A 24,074-nucleotide genomic window follows, 5' to 3' on the forward strand; every position below is an offset into this window, starting at 1 on the left:
CTCTTAAAACCCGGGATTTAGCTCTGTCTACAAGACCATTTGAAGCAAGAGAATTTGTTCAGTAATAAGAACTTCCGTGTGTTCCTCTCACTACCATTGTTCACCAGTTCAAGAAGAGTTAGTACGTATTTAAACCCCTAACTCGATTTTTCCAGCAGTCAGTTCAGCCTAGGACCGGGTACCGAGGTTTTTTAACTAATTGCTTGAAAAGTTGTTTCCGCTGCATACAGTTTAGCCCCAAACCAGAGGAATTCGAGTCTTTCAACTGTCTGCAAGGTAACATTAATTATGTTTTATTTCTGAGACTGCTGTTGGTAGCGAGGACTAAATACGATGAATCCTTAATTACCACAACCAAGTTGTGACCATTGGATAGATATCAACCGGAACGGTCATCCTAGAACAGGTACCCGGAGGGCCTAAAGTGGCTACAAACTCATTCAGAAGAAACCCTGATAATATGGGTATCAAAATTCATGGAATTGTTCCGGAAACATGTTTTCCATGTAGTTGAGACCATAGGATGGATATCAACTGGAACGGTTATCCTGGGATAAGTTTCCGGAGGGCCTGAAGTGGCCACAAACGCATTCAGAAGAAACCCTGACAATATGGGTATCAAAATTCTTGGAATTGTTTCGAAAACATGTTTCCAAGTAATTTATACCATAGGGTCGATAGCAATCTGAACGGCCATCCTGAAACAGGTTTCCGGAGGCCTTGAAGTGGCCACAAACGCATTAAGAAGAAACAATATCCCAAGCAGCACAAATTGTTTCACTGCTGAACATTTCACTGTGTTGCAACTATTTGGAAAGAATCAATCTTTGCGTATGTGCCATCAAATATAACTCTCGTGCAATCTAAAAAGCGCAAGAGGTGGAGCCTACGGAAACATCCTTCGATTGCAGTAAAATTGCAATAATGTTGCAAAATACTACAGCTGAAAAAAAAATAAAAATAAAAAACTGGATTCGATTTATGGATCTTGTGATTGATAGTCCTTCACTCTACCACAGCACTATTCATCACTTCGAAGGGACTGCATGCTGACTCACCATAAAAACCATACGATTATGAAGTTTTGTACTCGGGTTTCCTGTTACTTGATTGCACCTTCACAGGAAAAAAACGTGAGTTGTCAAAACGTTGAACGATGCTAAATTAAACATGAAGACACAATCGGTTGCAGATAACCTAATTTAAACAAACAATTCAATTTTCAAAGACGCATTGAAGTTACATGGTAAAAAATATGCAACTTAATGATTTTGTTTCGTGTTTGCAACATGAAGCGCAGTATTCTTTGTTTGTTTGTTTCCAAATGTCAAACACGTACTGCATTGCAATTTTATTGAAACATTGATCACAATTCGAACGTTTTTGACATCTTGATGCAACTTTTTCGTGCTTTGATGTTTTTCCAATGCCTTTAATGAAACTGAATAGAAACAAAGTGTTTTTAGGAAGATGTTGCGTGTGCTACTTGGGATGACAAGTTAGGAGTGAATAGTGTGAAGTAAGCAGTGAGAAGTGAAAATTTAAAAGCGGAAAGAGAAAAGTTGAAAGTGAAATGATAGAAATGAGAAGAGAGAAGTAAAGTGAGAAATGAGAAAAGAAAAGTGCGAAGAAGGAAAAGAAAAAAAGAAAAAGGAAGAAGAAAGAATTGAGCAATCTGAGCAATGCAGCAAATAGGAAAGTGTGGATCAATTGCATCCACCGCTTCTTATTTACAACATTGTTTAGAATGCTCAGAACAGTAGGTGCGGTTGACCTTCAGAGGAACGTCATTTGAAACTATCCACAGTCAATTATCAACATTTTTGAAATTATTCCGGAAACATCATCGAAACGGTAAACCAGTAAGTGATTAAAAATAGTCGAACATTTAGATGTTACCTCTCTTACTCTAAATCTTCAATATCGAATGAAGACGAGCCCGCATTGAGCTAAAGAACATTAGTATTTACAGAATAGAGAATCTAGAAAAATTTGGTTTCACGGTTTCGTTCTTGTGAGAAAAAATATGATTGACCTACTACTACTACTACTACATTCTCTGCTCAATATTATCTTCGCTTGACGTTCTTCCGGCATACGAACAACGTGTTCAGCCCATCGTAGTCTGCCGTGTTGTATAAGCTTAACATTATCTAGAAATGTGCTCAACTCTTTCATTATAGTGTATCCTTTGTGATCACTCCACAAGACACATAGTTATGCAATTGATCGACATAGAAAAGGGTTACCTCAGAATGAGATTGTGGCCACTTTGAGCCCCACGGGAACCTGTTCCAGGTTGACCGGTCCATTGCCAAACCATTCTATGGTCAACATGTTGGTACCTATATCTGTTGATATAGGTTATTATATAAGAACCAACTTAATCGTATATAATGCATAGATTGGCCATATACGTACCAAAGTGGAGGCGATATAGGTACATACGAGTTTTATTATACGGTTTTTCCCTACAGAACAGTATTACGATTATACATAAAAATATGAAAAATAAAGAAGAATATTACCAGCACCAAGTCTTGAACATGCGATCTTTGGATTTGCAGGCGGATACTCTACCACTGCGCCATACTTCACATCTTAAAGCAATGCGTATTTTTGCCCAACATAAACTACACAATTTATATCTTTACAACTGCTTGAAACTTCTACAAGCTATTTGGACTGAAGTGGTTTCAATTGTATTACGATTCACATAGACATTCTTTCACACTGATATAGGATATTGCAAGGAGTATGAGTCATTACGAGTTTTTATGCACACAATTACGATTGATTTTCACTACGGTAAAAATTATCGTAAACGATGCATTCAATACAACATCTTTCGACAATAATCTGACACAGTTTGATATACAATGCGATTCAGATTTTTGATGGATGCAAATGCGACTTTATTTGCTGTTTATTATACGATATGTGGTTTACTGGGTATTTACACATCAGATTAGGCTTACGGAACAATTTCATGAATGTTGATACCCACATTGCCAGGGTTTCTGCAGAATGAGTTTGTTGCCACTTTAGGCTCCACGGGAACCGGTTTCCGAAAAAACCGTTCCGGGACTATAATCTTCAATTTACACAAATTTTGGGACTTGTTACTGGGCCGGAATTCCGGTAACCAGGTCATCCGAAACCCTGTCGGTAACGTAAGGGTGTTTTTTTTGTCGGTAACAAAAGGGTTAAATACCCGGTTCTGGATCTTACTGCACCGCGTTTCCGGAATCATGATATCCGATACACCGAGTGTTCCGTATCCAATAGAGGTGTCGGCTTTGGAGTCTCCGGTCCTATCCTGACCAGATAAGAGATCCTGAACAACCAATACAATATTTTCTCGGCTGAAGTAGTATGAATAGTATGAAAATGCTTTGAAAAGGTGTTGAAGTGTGCGACGGTCATTTGAGGTAAAAACTCAAAGGTGCAGCCCAATCGGGTTGTACGCAAAGGTGACGTAGGACTACGTAGCTATACGAAATGGAGGGTATTTTTCATCATATTTTGTGTAAATTTATTAGCATTGTGCAAACTGCTCGGAGGTCAATCGAATCAAGAAACTGAAAGTAGCTCCCAATTGGATGAACCAGCCATGGAAAAGGAACGACTCATCGGCCGCATCGCCACTGAAGCCACTCGCCTATCTTTTAGTGGATATCATCAGAATCCTAGAAGACATTATGCTCAAAATATAGATAGAAGCGTACATGCATCGTTTTCTATAGCGCTGCAGCGCGCTGGTGGCAAAGTGAGCGGGACTTCAAGAATAAATTACAAACAGGTTTTGACCGTTGGAAAAATTGTTATCCTATGATTTATAATTAAATAATGCGCCATTTGAAAAACTAAGGCAGCTAAACGACATTTTTCACTAAGGTGGCGTCTCCATCGATTTGGCCGTCGTCGACGGAAAGTGAAATTTTCTGGCAAGATCCTTTGGTTTTGTTTCGTTAGTCATTAGAAATGATAGCGATTTTTTTCCGGATTACAATCGTTTGGCGACGACAGAAAGTTGCCCTTTGGTAGCACAACCACAAGCGCGCGTCGGAGGGAGATGATGCAATGAGTTTGTTCAAATGTAGGCGTCAGTAGCAGTCAAATGGAATATCCTCACAAGATTTTGATTTGTTGTTGAGGTTGAATGACGACCACCAACGCAGACTTCCACCACTTCCACCACAGCTTTCTTGTATTCAATAATTTAAGCCCGTTAGCTCCGCCCCTTGGTGATCTGATATAGGTGTGAATATAATGCGCACTCATAACAATTAACGAAGGGGTGAGGCTAATGAAATTACTTCATTGGATATAATAAAGCTGCTTTTCGGCGCGCGCGAGCCTTTTTGATCGGGATTCCGCAGACAACGGACCGTTCGGAGGATGACAACTTCTAAGAATCATATGAAATTTTCTCGCAATATTCTGAATTTGGTTATGAGATGTTGTTTATCTTAGATGCGTATTGTTGCGAGGAATGACAACAGAAATTTGACTCAAGACGAAGTTTCTTCATATTATAAAACATTATCTTTCGGCATCTGTATGTCCGAGTGACGTTCACCGATGGGTGGTTGCTGTAGATAGTTTCCACTGAGGTGGCGTCTTCATTGATTTTATACAAAAGCCACCATTTCATACAAAAGAAGGTCGATCCGACTATCCGAAATAAACTTTCTTCAAAGTGCAAAACTCAATCGTAAATAGCGAATTAGATAGCGCGTCGGAGGGAGATGATGCAGTAAATTTTAGTTGACGGGATCACTAACAGCAACCAAGCTACCACGCCAAACCCGATGCCACCGAAACAGTCCATTTTCGCAATTAACTCTTTCTTTTCATAAAATGTTGGTCCTGAGAAGAACCAATTTTTCTTTTCCCAATGCTCCTTTCCAACTAGCTGACACCACAATTTGTAATAAATTTTCAGCATCGGCACTGGCGGTGCGGGATCGCCACAGTGCTATTTTTATGGTCAACCCTTTCTTCATATGAAATGCTGGTTCGTTGAGGTTGAATGATCTGCAGCAACACATCGAGCACCACCACCAATGCGATGGATTTCCTTTGAAAATATTATTAGCGCCATCCTGATGCTGTGTCCGCTCCGCAGCGATCGCTTTGATGCGTCTGCTCTGCGTGAAACCTTGTTCAAACTGAGGATTAGATCCAAACCCGCAAGTGATTGATTTTTGATATCTGTGCTAGTGATGCATATACGACACGTGATTGGTTGGTTGACCCACTTCCAAACTTTTTATCAATTATCGATAATAAATAGTTAAAAATTAGTATTTTCAAATAAATGCGAAGAAGCGTTGACTCATCCTTGATCGAATGGGCCAAAAAAAATGAAAATCCATCGAGAAACGGCTTAGATATTAAAGTTTAAAGTCTATCATATTTTCGTGAAGGTCCCCGATTTTCGCAATCTTAAAGTGTACCCCAATATAGAAAACACAGACGTAGTCCTACGTCAAAAACTTTCTAAGCATCCGTCTTTGCCATATCTCCCGTTGGGGATGGCTAGGGCAGTGCATTTGAGTCATTGTCACCGAGATTGATGACGGTTGTAAACCTGTGTCTAATTATTGATTATTATTATATTATTGTAATATGTAGCTAGCCTTGTAAATTTTGTGACTGCACAATGAAATAACTCGGTTTATCGGTTTATATTAATCAAAACATCGAAAAAGCTTGAGGGAGGCATTTTGGACCACCCTTTGCTACAGAAGCAAGGTTTTTCAAACTATTTTTAATTTGAACTGCCATATTGCTCATGTTGTTTTGATGAAAAACAAAGAATTCAGTAAATGTAAGTTGATAAATACACTGATTTCGATCTCATATGATTCGGAGACGAGCCAGTCTCGGGCTGAAAGTCTCCCTAATAAAGACAATAAAAAAAAGATCTCATCTGATAGATGTACATTTGAAGTTTATTTGCATACTTACATTACTTATTACAAATACTTCTACGGAGAATCCAACATTCCAATGAATTGAATTACATACCTGGAACAAAAAGAAAGTACAATTAGCTCATCAATTCAACTGTTTGCTCTATCATGTGTTCATGTATGTTGAAGTTCCTATTGCATCGCTGTAGCTATCTGAGTCGTTGAAACCGGCTTTAGAGTATTTATAGGCAGTATAGGCAGCTTTTCATAACAAATTGTTTACCATGCATCTCTGCTGAATGGACCCACGGGAGACAGCAGAGTCTACGTGCTCGTGGTTAGAACTAGAAGCTCTATCGCATTCCTGTATGAAAGTACTTGATATCTCGGAGTGTTTTGGTAATGTTTGAATAGGGATGTTCTTGGTCGTTTTTTGCTCATATCGACTTGTTTTCTTTCTTTTTTGTTGAAGTGAAAACCAGCATTCAGTTGTTGATGTTCCAAAACGTGTTAACTTAGATAAAAAACTGAATAAACCCAACGCGAAATATTTTCCAAATTGATCGAAAAGAAGGTCGGAAACGTTACAGCCGAAAGTAAGTTCAAACAAAAAAACAAAAAGTAACCCCCATTTGACCCATTGTCGTCACCGACTACAGTACTTACTGATTCCATCTCCCCCTTTCGAAGACATTGTTGGATAACCTCTTCAATTATTGTTGAAAACATCTTGCCACTAGAAACATATTCGAGAACAGTCAGCAAGTGATCAGAGCGACCACTTAGTACGTCTGGTATCTCATTAAAATGTGTGGAATCGCAAAAGATGATAAAATCGGGTCAAAAACGTGATAAAATCGGAGGGCGGCTAAATCGGGACATAATAAAACCAGGTCATCACCGTGTAATGAATTGTTCAACTTAGATCGAACTTTTACTTCAGTGTATAAATTGTTTTCAATGATTCAGTTCGTGTTTAAAATAAAGCAAAAGTGCAAGTAATCTGTAAAACAGCGTATTAGATTTAGAAAGTTTCCAATAGCCACACCACGCATCATCGTCGATGGAGGTCCGTGACCACAACATTTATTGAAGTATAATTGCGGAGCACGACATCCAACTTGGTAGTTCCTCGAATTTCAGCGTCATATTCTGATTGTCTTCTGATGATGAAGCTCTTCTTCGCCACGGCACCGCACCAAACCGACAAAGTGACTGAACTCACGCGTGTTGCCGGGTACCGCCATTCTTCGGTCTTCGTCCGGCCACGAAGTTGGTCTTTGTGTTTTTAGCGAGTTTGTTTCCCGATTTTAATAGCTAGATTGAAGTCGTCTTTCACTAATGTTTTTTTTATTTATCCATTTTCTCTTTCGTGGGTCCGCCCGTTTGCCGGTTGGAGGCGAACATGGCATAAAATTGACGCCTAAAACAATCCCACCCAACCAACCGAACCTCACAATTGTACGTTTCGAGAACCCACACGGTGTGATGATTGCCGAATTGTTTGTGAAGGTGCTATCAACTGGAATAATGATTACACACCTTCGAGGGGTTTGTTTTTACTTCTTGCTTTTTCAATTTCACGATACGATGACTTTTGGAGGTGACGAAAGAGGCATTGAACGAACGGCGGTTTTATTGTGTAAGAATAATTTACTCTGACTGGAGACCGCACGATAGCTTGAGATATTCCGTGAACTATGCTTGTGCTAAAGAAATATTACTTATTATAAAAAGCCTCATCGATTGTCGAACTAATTATCATATTGAGTCTAGATAACATGATTCAAGATACGTAATAATCGCAATACCCCTTAAACCCCAATCAAAGTAGACTCCAAGAGAGCCAAATACTCTCCCCATGATATTTCAACTGCATTCAGACCCAAGAAAGAAAAATCTCACATGATCAACATTGGCACGTTGTAGGTCACCAAGCACGGGGTCGGCCTCATGAGAATCTGACAAATGCTAAATGCAGTGTAGGAGTTGATAGTGGCGTCGGCAACAATCGGAAACATGAATGGGAAAACACATCTGCATCGCTCTTCTATAATTATTGTGCTATTATTCTTCAACAGCCTGTCAGGAACGTTCTTTTCCCACGAGATATGTGTCAGGTTAGGAAACAAATTATCATTTTTCATCCAGTTCTGTTGTGGCTTCAAAAGATACCGCTCTCGATTTGTATGAAGTCAGCTTATGCCTACATCATGTTGATCGTCCGGTATTGGCGGATGCCTCGCCAAGTAGAACGAGTAGTGGAAGACATGGGAGAATAATGTCTCATTATTGTTGTAGCTTTGTATTTTTTCTCCAGTTGATGATAATAATATATTATTACAATCGAATAGGTAAACGAGAGAGAGGATCAGATTTGAGCAATTACATTAGGTTGTATTTGCTTCAAACTTCAAGAAGCATTACGTAAAAACGCAAAATCTTTTTATTACGTCATACATAAAGAAATTTCTAAATATTCTTTATTTTTATTTGTTCTGTGTCTTCTTCGTGCACGCAAATCAACTCAGCTCGCACTGAATATGCGAGACAACAAAACGCTTATCTTTAACCGATATGATACCTTCCTTTCACTCCTTTGGTAGCGATACTGCTTCCCAATTTATCATAGCGATGCTAATATCAGTTTATTCAGACACGTGATCAGCTTTTCCGGCTCCATCCTAATAAGTGCAGCACCGACACCATCCATACCAGCTTCTTTATTGTTATTTAGCTGTTAGGTGGCATCTTTAACTTCTCTCAAGGGGGAGGCTGGTTGGTTTCCGTCATCCGCTGAACTGTTGTAGTGGTCTACTCGTTCTTTTGTCCGATTTAAGGACAATCTTGACAGAGTTAAAAAATGGCTGCCACAATGGCCGTCCTAGCCCTCATATTGCGTTTTTCCTCGCACAAATGACAATTTATAGGCACATCTGAAAACCATGTTGCGTGTATGCTGCAAGTGAGCATCGGTCGTTTGTTGAAGTTACGCTATGTAGCATTGAAAATGGATTCCACAGCGATTCATTCTAAGGACGAACTTTTCGGGACATGACGTGAAATTAGGCATTAAAAGTACGCGATTGCCAGGAATAAAACAAAGGTGAATATGATCTCTGGATAAAGAATGCATCTGCCGAAATAGTAGTGGTGAATTTCTGCTTTAAATCAGTTCGAAATAAGGCAATGGTGGATGTGACCCCTACTTTGGAAATACGCGTCTGCCCGGGTTAAAAATTGGCCAATTTCATCCCTTCTTTAAAAATGCTCGGAACAAAGCAATCACATAAATCAGTTCTACTATAAAATCAAACGCTTGTCCGCTAAAGAAAGAAGAGTATGTGATCGCTTCTTAGAAAGTAATCTTTTCCCGGTATAAGGTAGGAGTTGATATTATCACTTCTTTTACAGCGCGACGTTTCTGTCATTCGTATATTGAAACTGTTTCCACACCTGCCCGGTTTATAGAAAACGTAAATGAGATCCGTTTTTGTAATGCGTCTGTACACTATCAGCAGCTCGTTAGGACTAATTTTTCCCCTGTTCAAAGTTATGCCACATGTCTGATGCCAAATGACCTTACACCAATCCAAATGACCAAGGTCCAATCGACACATATCATTTTAGACGAATTCATATATGGTCGGTGTTCAGCCAAAATGCACCAAGCGCCAACGAAAAATTACCGATTTTTCTGCTCAAACTTCCGTTTAGCAGATTTAATTGATCGTAATTCGTATCGGATATCCCTCAACCCCATAACTGAGGATATCCTTCTGCAAATGTAGGGGAGGAGGTTCGGTTGTGGGCACCCTTTTGTGTTTGGTCCATAACTTTGGCCCTGGTTGATCTTATGTCGACATTTGCATAGCAATCGAAAGCTAAACTTATAACCTTACTACTAGCAAAGAAATTAATATGATTTCATCGATTTAGAATAAAATATTGACAATTTAGAAAATTTGTCATTTATGGACATTTTCATTTCGTGGTTCGGTTGTGGGCACCCTTGAAAACATAGCTAAAAATAAAGAAGCATGAATAAAAACCACCCAGATTTAAAGACAAGGAATAGTTTATTCATTCTAAAAGCCAGGAGACGCTAAAAAAACTCAAATCAATTCACCTAGCAGTGATGATGACTCCCTCGGTGCATTAAGGAGGATGTTGAAAAAAATCACATAAGAAAGGTCTAAAATAGCACTTTAGGTAAATGGGTTTTAATTTTTCATTAATTTACGTTTTATTGGTATGCATCACAGTCAAAAAAATCCTGATTAATCACCCTAGCGGCAATAGTGCCTTTCTCGTTCATTTCAAAAAATAATATTTTGGCCATAAATTTTGATCCCACAGTCCGATCTGACCAATTTTCAATAGGAAACAATGGGAAAGCATTCCCCGTCGAATGCAACTTGTTGGAAGCAAATCGGTCAACGCTTTGTTCCAAAAAGTGTGTGTATAATGACTAGACATGCCCAAAGAACAAAAATATTAAATAAACTCATTATTACGAACAATTATATCAAACTAATTATAAAAACTGCCTTAAAACGTTATTAAAAATAAGTTAAGGGACAAGTAAAACGATATTGAATGATTTATCAATAAAATGAGGGTGCCCATCAGGCTTGTAAAATGTCATCTGCATGTCATTTGACTAATTTGTTCATAACTTTCTTTAGAAGCAAAATTTCTTCCATAATTTTGAATGTACTCATAACGCTTGAGTAGGGTTATATTTTTGTCCAAGGGTACATTGCTCTAAGTATAACATCAAAGGCTGGAGAGTGAAAACTCTCCAAAATGTCACGTGTCATTTGACATAATGTCATTTGAATGACATTTTACCTTCCACGCCCCAGATTACATATTTACAGCAAAGTCTCGTAAGACAAAGTTGTAGGCCCATTTAACCGCTATAAGTTCGTCATACAACATGAATTGATAGCTACCTTCTGAAAAAAGTTCTGGGAAAATTATACAAACGAATGCAAATGACATTTTACAACACTGGTGCCCATAACCGAACCAATAAAGGTGCCCACAACCGAATTTCGCAGCCTTTTTGGAACGAGAAGAAAAAAAAATCGTGCTAAAATTTTGATGGCAATCGACATTGATTAAATAGATTAAATTTACTGTGTAAATACCCATTAGAACTCACTTTTTGAATTAAATCCTTTAATTTATGACACTTTATAAAAGGCATAAAAAACTTTCGTGTTGTTTTTGTTGTACGAAAAATTTATTTGTTTCTAGTTCAAAGTAGAGATGCCCATCCGGTTTGATATTGAGCACAAAACATCATGCTATTATAGCAAATAAATGACGGTTGTCAGAATGACAGCATCTCTTATCTGTCAAAAGATACATAGGGGTGCCCATAACCGAACGGTGCCCACAACCGAACCTCCTCCCCTACGTTTAAATTGATTTGAAACTATTTCCGTTGTCCTTTTACGAACAAAATATCGCAAGTCAGTTGAAAAGCCGCTTGGTGCGGTTTGGCTGAACCCCGACCATATCTTGGAACACTCGTTACATGTGATAATGGCGTTAGCAGCAAGTTGAAAAGACGAGTTCTGGCTGCAAGTAGGACTTTCTGTGATTTGTGCAGCCAGCTAAAGTCTCGCAGCTTACAGATACGGACAAAAATAGCTCGATGTATACATCATCGTTGAGTCGTCCAGTCGGCCTGTACGGCAATGAAGCATAGACATTTAAAGCGGCAGACTATCGAATTCTCGGAGTGTTTAAGCGGAAAATATTGCCTTCAGTACTTGCCGCTTTGGCGGCGAAATGGTGTCAGGCCATTAGGCCGAACGGTTATTAGCCCGAATGGCCATTAGGCCGAACTAGCAAAAATAAGCAAAAAGTGAAAAATGAGAAGTTCATTCTTCACCTTACTTCTATCTGCTTTCTTTTAACTTCTTCTTCCTTTTTTTCTTTTTCATTCTTCCTTCTTTCTTCTTCTTTCTTCTTTGTTACTTATTTCTTCTCCCTTCTTCCTTTTTCTTTCTGCATTCTTCTTCCTTCTTTCTTCCTTCATTTATTTCCTTTCTTTGTTCTTCCTTCTACCTTTTCTTTGTACCTCTTTCTTCTTTCACCTTCCTTCTTCCTCTTTCTTCTTTCCTCGTTTTTTCTTTTCCTCACCTTTCTTCTCTCTACTTGATTCTTCTTCTCTTTCTTCTTTCTTCCTTCTTTCTTCTTCGTTTATTCTTCTTTCTTTTTCTTTCTTGTTGTTTCTTTCTTTGTTGCTTCTTTCTTTCTTCTTGTTTCTTTTTTTTTCTTCTTCTTTCTCAATTACTCCTTCTTTCTTCTTCAATTTCCCTTCTTCGGATTTTTCTCCCTGCTACCTTCTGCCTTAGTCCTCATTCTTCATCCCGTCTCCTTCCTTCTTTTTTCTTCCTTCTTATTTCCTCTTTCTTCCTTCTTTCTTCTTCTTTCTTCTACCTTCCCTCAGCCTTCCTTCCTTCCACCTTCATCCTTCTTCATTTTTCCCACTGCCTTCTTCGTTATTCCTTCCTACTTCATTTTTCTTCCTTCTTTCTTCTTTCTTTTTTCTTTCTTCTTCTTACTTCCTTCTTCCTTCTTTCTCCCTCCTTCATCCTTCTTCCTTCTTTCTTCTTCCTTCTTCCTTCTCCTTCTTCCTTCTTCATTCTTCCTTTTTCCTTCTTTTTTCTTCCCTTTTCCTTCTTCCTTCTTTCTTCTCATCTTATTACTCACTTCTTACTCCCCAGTTCTCATTCGGCCTAATGGCCATTCGACCTAATAAGCATTCGCCCTAATGACCCAGCATCGTGGGAAATGGTGAATGACGCAAACGCATGAACCACGAGTAGTACCAAGTGTGCAAAAATGCAGACACCTACAAGATGAAAAAAACGGCTAATTACAATGGGCAGGATATGCAGTGCGTTTGCCGGAAGAGAGAACAGTCAGATCCGAAGTGGAGCCCTCTCTCGCTGGCAACCGAGGAAGATGCACGTGCGATCGGCGTGCATTGAGACTGGCGGTTGGCGGCCCAGGAACGAGCGACCTGGAATATAAGATTATTCGGTTTTGCTCCGGACAAAACGGATTGTATGACCATCACAGGTGGTGTTTGAAAGTATACTTTCAATTTAAGGTTATTTAGTGAGAATTTCTTCCTAACGCGTAAATTGCACAATTTAGTTAAATATCTTGGCTGTGCATATGTTTCGAAAATGGACAAATTGATATGAAATTTTGCGAAAAAGAATCCACGTGTCTTGGAGGGACTCGAACCCCCAACCTTCTACTTTCTAGATAGGCGTGATAACCCCTACACAACAAGACCACTTAAAGTCCACGTTTGCGGAAAGGCCATCAGAATCCGAGTAGGTACCAACCTCCAACCGCGATAAGCTCTTTTTTGCAAATTGAATATCTTTCGGATGCTTGATTTGTCCAATCTTCACATGTGCTTTACTGTTGTATATCCATAGTCAAGCGAGTGTACATTGTTTATTAATCAAGAGCATCACACTCTATTCCCCCAACAACGGGCTTGGCGGATTTGTATAGAGTGCAAATCAATCACACTCTGCTGTGCCAAAGGATTGCTTGGCTCGAAACATGTGCTGTGCATATGCACAGAATAATATGCAATTAATTGTTATTAAGTATCGGTCTTCCACCGTCATTAGTCTTCAGAGTACACGCGACCGCATGCGTAGAGCAATCACACTCATCAATCACAATCATCGAGTCCCTCCAAGATACGTGGATTCTTGTCCGCAAATTTCATATCAATTTGTTTATTTTCGAAACATGTGCTGTGCATATGCACAGCCAAGATATTCAACAACAAAAAATGGTTTTCGTACGGCCGATTTGCCGAATAATATGCAATTAATTATGCACAATTTAGGATGTGTACTGAATTTTTCTCTATCGCACCACGTGAACACATAATATAAAGTAAATTTTATTCTGTTGGCGATAATGCTATCACATTATCTCGTTAACGTCATCGTCAGTGAAGCCAACTACTTCGCAAGATCATCCGCTATTGGTGCTCGCTCATTGATGCAAGCACTGCCAAGTTTAGCATTTTTTTCTCTTTTTTACATAGGACCTTCAATCAAGTCAACAATACTTGTCGAATGCACGAAATTAGCGTTGAATTATGAGAAGTCGTCAAAGGATTGCACTATTATTACAAACAAAAGCAGCAAGTGATTTTTTTGGCAGCCAAATAAAATTTCCCTAAAAAAATAGAAATTTCCCATAAAACATAGGAAATTGTCAATAAAGAAATCAGGATATAAGTACACGCGACCCATAAAACCCATAAAAATCCCATAAAACATAGGAAATTGTCAATAAAGAAATCAGGATATAAGCAAAAAAATAAATATTCCTTAAATAATGCTCCATAAACAATTAAGAATTTTCCTTAAAACAAAAATAAATTAGCACTTTGAAAAGCAATAATTGCAATTATAAAAGGAGATTTTTCCATAAAGGAATCAAAACATTCCATTGAAAAAGAAAATATAATTTTTTCATAAATAAATCAACATTATTAATAAACAATACAAAATTTACCACCATAAAAAATCAAAAAAATTCCAAAGTAATTAATAAAGAGCAATAAAAAAATATGGATATTTCCATAAAAAAAAGTAAAAAACAATAAAATTGATTAAATTTTCCATGAACAAACGCTTTTGAAGAAGAGTTCATCTATGAAAAAATGCTCAGTTTTATTAATATACAATATTTAATATTACTTTATGGATAGTTTCATGTTTTTTATAGATTTTTTGTAAATAGTTTTTAATTTTTTGTGGAATTTTTTTTTCTTTTCAATGGAAAATATTGATTTTCCAATGGGATATTCGTCTTTTGTAAATATGTGGAAAATTCTTAATTGTTTACAAAAATTTTGCATTATTTGTGGAAAGTTTATATTAAGGTATTTGCTACTTAAACCCTGGTTTCATTATTGGTCATTTCTTGTTTTTTTTTATGGATAATTTCTAATAGATTTCTAATTTTAAAAGGGGAGTTTTTATTTTAGTATTTTTTCTTTAAAAGATCTCGCCAATTTTGTAACAACTGAATGCACGGCAGTTACTGATTATTTACCTTCCTGATAGGCTAAATATTATTTGCATGAGAAGATTCACAGACGTCATTGCTATTAATGTACGTAGCTTTTGGAAGATGGACCACCTCTGTATTAGTAACGGTGGTAACGAAATCTAAATGAATGAAGGGTACGTTTACTTAGGCTTACTGGTGTGGCCTTCTTAAAACGATACCTGCAGAGAAATTCGGAGAAGAGTTTGTACTCCGTTCGGTATAAAGTCGTTTGGCATAAAGTCGTATGGCACAAATCTTACAAATTGAGGTGAACGTGCGCCTTGAGCAGACATTCTGATTTCAAAGTGGTCGTTTGGCATATTGGCATAGTTGGTTTGGTTTGGTTATTTGGCATAATTATTATTAGAGCTGTGTGATTAATAAACAAAATTTCTCATGCTATTCCGCTACGTTGATTCTGCCATATGAGCTATGCATGACAATTGGACGCATCATTGCACACCGTGGCAAAACAAGAATAGAGCAGGTTCCAGTAAAAACAGGAACATTTTAAAACCTGACATGCTAGTAGGCGATAAATCGGCCTCTCTGCTGGGCAAATGCATCCTTAGAAAGAAGAGATCGCATCTTCTCTTGCTTCGACCCGAGAAAATGCCTAAATTGAAGGAAGGAATCATGTCCTGTTTTTTACCCTCTGCCGGGCACTGGACTGGACAATTTTGAATGAAGAAACATATTTTCGTGTGCCTCAAATAGAGCAAATATATTACTTGAAAAAAACATCATATGCTCTCCTGCCTAGGTAAATGCATCCTTATAAAGAAGAGATCATAGGGTAACTGTACCAGTTTTGGCCATGTTCCTAATTTGGCAAGATTCACTCATAACTCCAAAAATATAAATATATCCCTTACCCCTGTTGAATCTGATCGATAGTTTTTGGAAAATATGCATTTTTCAAGGTTGGCAAAATTAAGCACTAAAGTGACCAAAACCGGTACACTCATCCTATCTGCTTTTGCCTCAAACCGAGAAAATTTCTGAATTGAAAAAGGAACCATATCCTATATTGCCTTTTGCCGGGCAAATGCATCTTTTGGAAGAAGGGATCATACATATCTTCCCATTCCTTAAATCTGACAAATTCCTGTAATAAAAAAAAGGGATCATATCTGCTCTTTCTTCAAACCGAGTAAATGCCCGAATTGAAAGAAGGACTCATATCCTCTCTTGCATTCAACCGAGAAAATGCATCTCGTGAAAGGAGGGATCATATCTCCCCCAGCCTTCAATAGAGCAGACGTCAAGCTAGAAAGAAGAAGTCATATCCTCTCTTGCCTGCTGCCGGGCAAATGCATCCTTCAAAAGAAAGGATCATAAGGCTTGTTCGCAAAACCCCAAAACACGTATAACTTTTGAATTACCTCATCAACGAGTGAAATATTTCGTAGAGTGATCCATACTATGTCTATACTATCAGAAATGTTTCTATTTATTAATATTTGAAATACTTAATGGGTAATGGTGTCGAAGGAAGAGCAGGTTCGAAAATCAATTGTATTTATTTATTTATTTTCAGACTAAGGCCGGAGTGGCCTGTGCTGCACATAAAAGACTTCTCCATTCAGCTCGGTTCATGGCTGCACTTCGCCAACCACGCAGTCTGCGGAGGGTCCGCAAGTCGTCCTCCACCTGATCGATCCACCTTGCCCGCTGTGCACCTCGCCTTCTTGTTCCCGTCGGATCGTTGTCGAGAACCATTTTCACCGGATTACTGTCCGACATTCTGGCTACGTGCCCGGCCCACCGCAGTCTTCCGATTTTCGCGGTGTGAACGATGGATGGTTCTCCCAACAGCTGATGCAACTCGTGGTTCATTCGCCTCCTCCACGTACCGTCCGCCATCTGCAACCCACCATAGATGGTACGCAACACTTTCCTTTCGAAAACTCCCAGTGCGCGTTGGTCCTCCACGAGCATCGTCCAGGTCTCGTGTCCGTAGAGAACTACCGGTCTTATAAGCGTTTTGTAGATAGTCAGTTTGGTACAGCGGCGAACTCTATTCGATCGGAGCGTCTTGCGGAGTCCAAAGTACGTACGATTTCCAGCCACTATGCGTCTCCGAATTTCTCTGCTGGTATCGTTATCGGCGGTCACCAGTGAGCCCAAGTACACGAATTCTTCAACCACCTCGATTTCGTCACCACCGATAGAAACTCGTGGTGCGTGGCTCATATTGACCTCTCTTGAGCCTCTTCCTATCATGTACTTCGTCTTCGACGTGTTGATGACTAGTCCAATCCGTTTAGCTTCGCTTTTCAGTCTGATGTAGGCTTTCTCCATCCTCTCAAAATTGCGTGCCATGATATCAATGTCGTCGGCGAAACCAAATAACTGGACGGACTTCGTGAAAATCGTACCACTCGTGTCAATCCCTGCCCTTCGTATTACTCCCTCCAAAGCGATGTTGAATAGCAGACACGAAAGACCATCACCTTGCCGTAACCCTCTACGGGTTTCGAAGGGACTCGAGAATGCCCCTGAAGCTCGAACTACGCACATCACCCGATCCATCGTCGCCTTGATCAACCGTATCAGTTTATCCGGAAATCCGTTTTCGTGCATTAGCTGCCATAGCTGGTCCCGATCGATTGTATCATATGCGGCTTTGAAGTCGATAAATAGATGATGTGTGGGCACGTTGTATTCGCGGCATTTCTGCAATACCTGACGTATGGCGAACACCTGGTCTGTGGTAGAGCGTTCACCCATAAATCCCGCCTGGTACTGCCCCACGAACTCCTTTGCAATTGGTGTTAGTCGACGGCATAAAATTTGGGAGAGTACCTTGTAAAAATCAATTGTGCGCAGCTGCTATTAATCTTGTTAAAAAGCTTTTGTTTTCATGTAAGTGCTGGTCATGAGTCCTGAAATAGTATGATGCTTCTTTGACAATAACGAGAATGCCAAGGACTGGAACAAACACGTATTTAGGGAGCCATCAAAATAATGGGAAGGTGAAACAAATACTACAGAGGAGGACAAATCTTACGGCACGAACTGTTTCTCGGAAAATAAAATGTCACCAACTTTAGTGCATACATCCAAACATCGACAAGGAATGAAGTCATTTGAAGTAATTTTCTCGAGCAATGTGCCGAATAAACTGACAACATTGTTTTGTTTTATTCTCAAATTTTGTGTCCAACTTTTGCTGCGATCAAGCCTTATCTGTCCGAATAGAAAAAAGGAATTATATCCTCCTTTGCCTTCTGCCGGGCAAATGCATCCCTCTTAAAAAGAATCATATCTCCCCTGGCCTTAAACCGAGACAATGGCTACATTGAAAGAAGGAGTCATATCCTCTTTTGCCTTCTGCCGGGCAAAAGCATCCCGCAAAAAATCACATCTCCCCTTGCCTTAATCCGAGCCTCGAACCGAGCAATTGACTGAAACGAAGGAAAGAGTCATATCATCTCTTGCCTCCTGCCGGGCATATGTATCCTATAGTACAGCGGTTCTCAACCTTGAGAGGCACCCCTTCGAACTTTTGCATTCATTGACCCCTTTTTTCTCGCCGTAATGAAAAAAAATTAACTGATGAAACATATGGAAAATAGACCAGAAAACTAAAGGATATATGATTCTCCTTTATTCACATAGTTCAATCCAATAAGTTGTTGACCTTTATAGCCGGCACGGAGCGATCCGTCGTAAAAAGCACGTGGCTTAAGCGCAACTCCATTAAGGAGACCACGGCCCAGTTTATTTTGCCCGGACTCTCTCCATTTTAATTTTCTCGATAAGGATTTATGGATCGGTCCAGCCTGCAACAACGCAAAGTGCCAAATTGGGTCCACCCTGTCTCCAAAGAGTAGGTGAGAGCCCACCAGATCCTAATACACTCTAAGTGGGAGTGCGCCTCTCATCATCGGCAGACTCTCTCCTCTCACCAACAACCATTAATAAGCTGGAAGTAACATAAACAATCCACAGTCAAACTCAACATTGGAGGACGGAACCCGAAACATCAAACAATATCGCGCTGTGACGTTAAACACAATCAATTAATCAAATGGCTAGGGGGACTACAGAGAAACATTTTATTTATGATTAACGAATGGCACATTTATTGTCTTAATACTAACAGGGGTACATGTTGGTTCAGGGGCTGTTTATCGTTCGTTTGTTTCGTATGTGTTTTCATTCATTTTCTACTCCCTAGCTGGTGTGCGGTTTCTCATTTCTAGCTCTCTATCGTTTATCTTGTGCTCTGTGCTCTATAGGGGAGGAGAAGACCATCAGCTGTCATCGAGAGAAAAAGTAGAATCATTGAAATTTCACACGGTGTGATATAGGAAATGAAGTATATTTTTGTTATAAAACAAAAATTAAGGACGTTTCTCAAAAAAATCTTGGTTTACGGGGTTAGAATTTTAAAAGCACACAAAATAGACATGATATCTCGGTTTTTATATTTTTTTCGAATAAGCAGATAATGCTTAAGATTGTTGAATTTCTAACCCCACAAACTAAAAATTGTTTGACAAAAAAAAGTCTATAAAGTTCTAGAGACATGTTAATTCTCATTTTCTATATCATGCCATGTCAAATTTCCATGGTTCTACTTTTTCTCTAAACTTTTCCAGGTGGCAGCACTGATGAAGGAACCTCCCCCATGTCTAATTTCTGTGTCGTCACTACTCTCTGCAGCTTAGCTGCTCATTGGTCTGCGTTCCTAGTAGCCGACGCAATTTTCAGTGGTGGCGCAAGGGGCTCACGCACGCATATTTTCACGAGTCCGTGATGGCGGACCCAAACGATAGTCGACGGATTTATCGACTACGACTTCCACGAAAGATTGTTTGGCTTTAGCAGCACATTTGGATCATCAGTCTACGACTGGCACAAAAAACTTTCCTCCGCGGCGCCCACCTCGGACGCCGCATTCCGATCAAAAAGGGGGGGGGTCGACGCTCCCAGCTTGTTGACGCCGGTGATGACGCTCCTTAATGAAGCCAACGAAACGGAATGGTGGTTGCTTGCCGGCTGGTGGATCTCGTCCACGTGGAGGTCCCCTAGCCTTCCCTTGGACCGATATGGTGACGGATCGGTCCGCTTCTGGCAGGTGACGATCGCCAGGAATGTTTCGTCCGTCGGGGAGAAATGTCACGCTGGGGTACGATGTGATTGCTGCGGGTGGGAAAATACACGAAAATCTGGCTTTTTCTTTATAATTATCTCCTACTACCGCACACAATCTTGCAACGCACACTTAAGGTCACTCCTGACGGAATCCAAGATTAAAAGTGGTCGCGTTTTCGGGGGCACACGACTCAATACGGAAGCAACGCACAACTGTCATTTTTATTATTTCACGCATGCTGCGACGCAGCAAAGCTAAATCAACATAAATGACAGTTGTGCGCCGTCTCTGAATCGAGTGATGTGCCCCCGAAAACGCGAGCACTTTGGAACTTGGATTCCGTCAGGAGTGACCTTAATCTCGGCCTATTATGCACAATGAAACATTACTAGACCAACGCGGATACTTCCAACTTATCGAGTAGTCACGGACGAAATGATTGAGTCCGTGCATCCTCAGATTAAGGAAGGTGGGCTCGGAGACAATCGGAAGTACGTCATTTCCCGACTCCTTTCGTATATGATCGTGGCCTTATTGGTACGATGGATAATCTGATACGAAAATTGTGCTGCTTTCCCTCTCCCACCTTATCCGAAAAACAAATGGCCTCGACCTTGGAGAGCTTGGCTTATTAGTAAATGCCCGCTTGCCTATGTCCAGGGAAAAATTATGTACATTAATTGGCGATTGAAAGACGGAACTTCTTACAATCTACCTTATTTACAAAAACTATGTACAAATTTATTTACAATATTCCTGACTGCTACACCTTTCAAATTAGGATTATACCTCGAACTTCTAAGTCTTTTGAAAGAACGCTTCAAGCCACTTGAAAGGAAGTGTCTGACACTTTTAAAAGGAGGCTCCTGAACCACTTGCAAGAAGGCTTTTGAAAAAAGACTTCCGAATCTCTTGAAAACAGGCCTCTGAACCTTTTGGAAGGAGGCCTCTAAAGCTCATGAAAGAAGGCTTCCGAGCCTTTTGAAAAGAGGCTTTCGAACCTCTTGGAAGGCTGCATCTGAGCCTTTTGTAAGGAGACCTCTTAACCATTTCGATGGAGACCCCTAAGGCTCTTGAATGGTGCCTTCCGATCCTCTTAAATGAGGCTTTCAAACCTCTTGAAAGGAGGCCTGTAAATCATCCGGAAGGAGGTCTCTAAGGCTCTTGAAGAGTTGCTTCCGATCCTCTTGAAAGGAGGCTTTGGGCCCTCTTGAAAGGATACTTCCAAGCAACTTGAAAGAAAGGTTCGGAGATTCTTAGAAAAGGCTTCCGAGCCTCTTGAAAGGAGGTCTCTAGACGATTTGGAAGGAGGCCTCTGAAGCTCTCTAAAGCGAGCCTCTTGAAAGAAGTCTTCCACGCCTTTTAAGAAGAGTGTATTTTCAAAACGATGCTCCTGCCAAATTTACTTCATTGAATTTTATTGACTTTTTCGTGTGAAAAATGGTTTTTGATCTTAAATACTTACAATAACTGGGGTAATATGCACCCCCGGGGCAAAACGACCTTTTGGCGATTTTATCGGTGTTCCAGGAATATTTTCAAGAATGTTTACTACTGGATTGGTAGTTCGAGATGCGAACTACATGCGCTGTAGTAAATACTCTGGAAAAACTGCTGAAAATGTATTCGAAAACGCCAAAAACGTAACATGTCAATTTTGATCTTATTTCTGACCCAGAGCCAAAAAGATGGTAAGTGGAATAGTCAAATATAATAGAAATTTCATGGAGGCTACCACTGCCTTAGAGCACTGATTCTTATCTAGACTCTTTAATACAAAACTCAAACTCTCATGCAAAACTCATCATGCAAAAGCGACATGGTTACGACGTGCAGCTATAGACCGAGTTTAAGGATTTTTTATTCAAATTTAAAAGAATGTGAGAGATTGTTTGTCGACAATAAGGAGGTTTCATTTGATTTGTGTAATGACAGTTTAGTCAATTGGTCAGTAATGTGGGTTGCTGCGTTTAATTTGTTGATTCTAAAAAAGTACGGCAGCCCTTACCTTGCACCGTTAAATGTGCAAAAACGATCCGTAAACAACATCTAAATCTATATAAGGTACACTGGGGGAAGTGGAAAAGGAAAAATCGATAGTGCATGTTTGAATTAGTGTAAAACCAGTTTAAATGATTTAAATGCGTTCAATCAAAATGGGCTATCAAAAACAGTCAATTTTGCACCAACTGTGCGGTAATTCATACCATTTTGGTTGCTTGGAACTTATGGAAATAGATTTTAAAATTAGGAGTTATTTTTCCACTTACCCTAGTGGGATGGGGTAAGTAGAAAACCCATGTTGCCTTGACCTTCAATAGTGATGAGTAGTTACATATAACTAAAATCAATACGATAATTGCCCTGAGTATCTTTTGTGGAACATTTTCTGTACCTTAACGGAATAGATCCTCAAGGAATTCTCGTAATAGCTAGAAGAGGGCTGGTTTTGCCTTCTCGGACACTAAGTGTACGTAAAGTCTATATGTTCGCCCCAAAGATGAACATTTTAAAGGAAAAATAATAAAACTAATAAACTAATCAACTTAGTTTAACGAATTGAGATGATGTCTGTATGTGCGTATTTGTATGTATGTGTGTTCGCAAAGCACATACAAAATTATCAGCTATTCTGAAGCACTTGTCCTTAATCGATTTGTTCGGAAAAAAATTGCATTCAATGGCGAAACTTGTTAGGAATAAAATTAATGTGAATTATACAATATATTTACCTATCAGTGCTATTTTTAACTTTCTTATATATTTTTTTCATATGGAAAACATGTGAAAGGCATCAGTACCGATAGGTGGATTAATCAGGCATTATCTCATTCATATGAGTCCAATCACCACTGGAATCACAATGATAACAAAGAAGGAACATATTAAGATTCACAGCTATCGAAATAAACCCTGGAAGGAAGAAAAAATTGCGTGATTAGAACATTATCCACTTTCCCCACAGTGTTTGATACCTGGGGTAAGTGTAAAATCTTTGAATTATTTGCTTTCTTGGTACAAACCACTACCAATTGAATGGGATTAGTTTAATTGTATTGTAATGGTCACCTGTGATATAAATTCACTTGTAAAAAGAACAATTGGTGCAAATAAGAATTGATTTTATGAATGCAAATATCAATTTTTCGCGAAACCTAAAATTACAGTTCAAGCGTTAACCGTGTTAGTGTATGTGTTATACAAATTTCAACATAGTATTAGTGTGAGCATCAAAGTATAACATTGCATGATGCTATGATGTGGTAAAAACTGTAAAGTATGTACAATTCCAATTTTTCGAGTCGATTTTTACACTTACCCCCTTTTTCCACTTCCCCCAGTGTACCTTACATATCTATATACATAAAAATGAATTTCTGTCTGTCTGAACCTTATAGACTCCGAAACTACTGAATCAATCGGCGTGAAAATGTGTATGCAAAGGTTTCTGGGGCCGGGGAAGGTTCTTAAGATGGTTCGAGACCCCTCCCCCTTTTGGAAAGGGGGGCTCCCACACAAATGAAACAGAAATTTCTGCATAACGCGAGATCTAATCAGAGAATAAATTAATTTTAGGCGAAACAAAGTTCGTCGGGTCTGCTAGTGTTCCATAAAACGCTACCATAAATCCATAAATCCAATTATTCATAAAAAATAATTACTAGATTCATAACTACGCTAAAATTTAACAAATAATAGGCAAATATGTTCCTTTAGACATGGTCAAGAAAAATAATAACATTCCTGCTATTTTCCCATGAACGTAAGACAAATGATCCAAAAATGATAAAAGGTTCATAAAAAACTATATTTTGATCTATAAAACTGTCTATGATGATGATCCAAAACTTTGATCATGTGATCCAAAATTTCGGTCATTTGATCCATAATTTTGTTTATTTGATCCATCATTTCGGTAATATGAA

The 24,074-nt window shown here is 39.2% G+C and overlaps 1 protein-coding gene across 5 annotated transcripts in view; it reads right to left on the reverse strand.

The window, feature by feature from the left end:
- Positions 1–24,074, reverse strand: part of LOC134223999 (uncharacterized) — a 368,032-nt gene that overhangs the window by 136,423 nt on the left and 207,535 nt on the right. The window lies entirely within an intron of this gene.

This window comes from Armigeres subalbatus, chromosome 3 (genome assembly GCF_024139115.2).
Source record: "Armigeres subalbatus isolate Guangzhou_Male chromosome 3, GZ_Asu_2, whole genome shotgun sequence".
NCBI classification, from domain to species: domain Eukaryota; kingdom Metazoa; phylum Arthropoda; class Insecta; order Diptera; family Culicidae; genus Armigeres; species Armigeres subalbatus.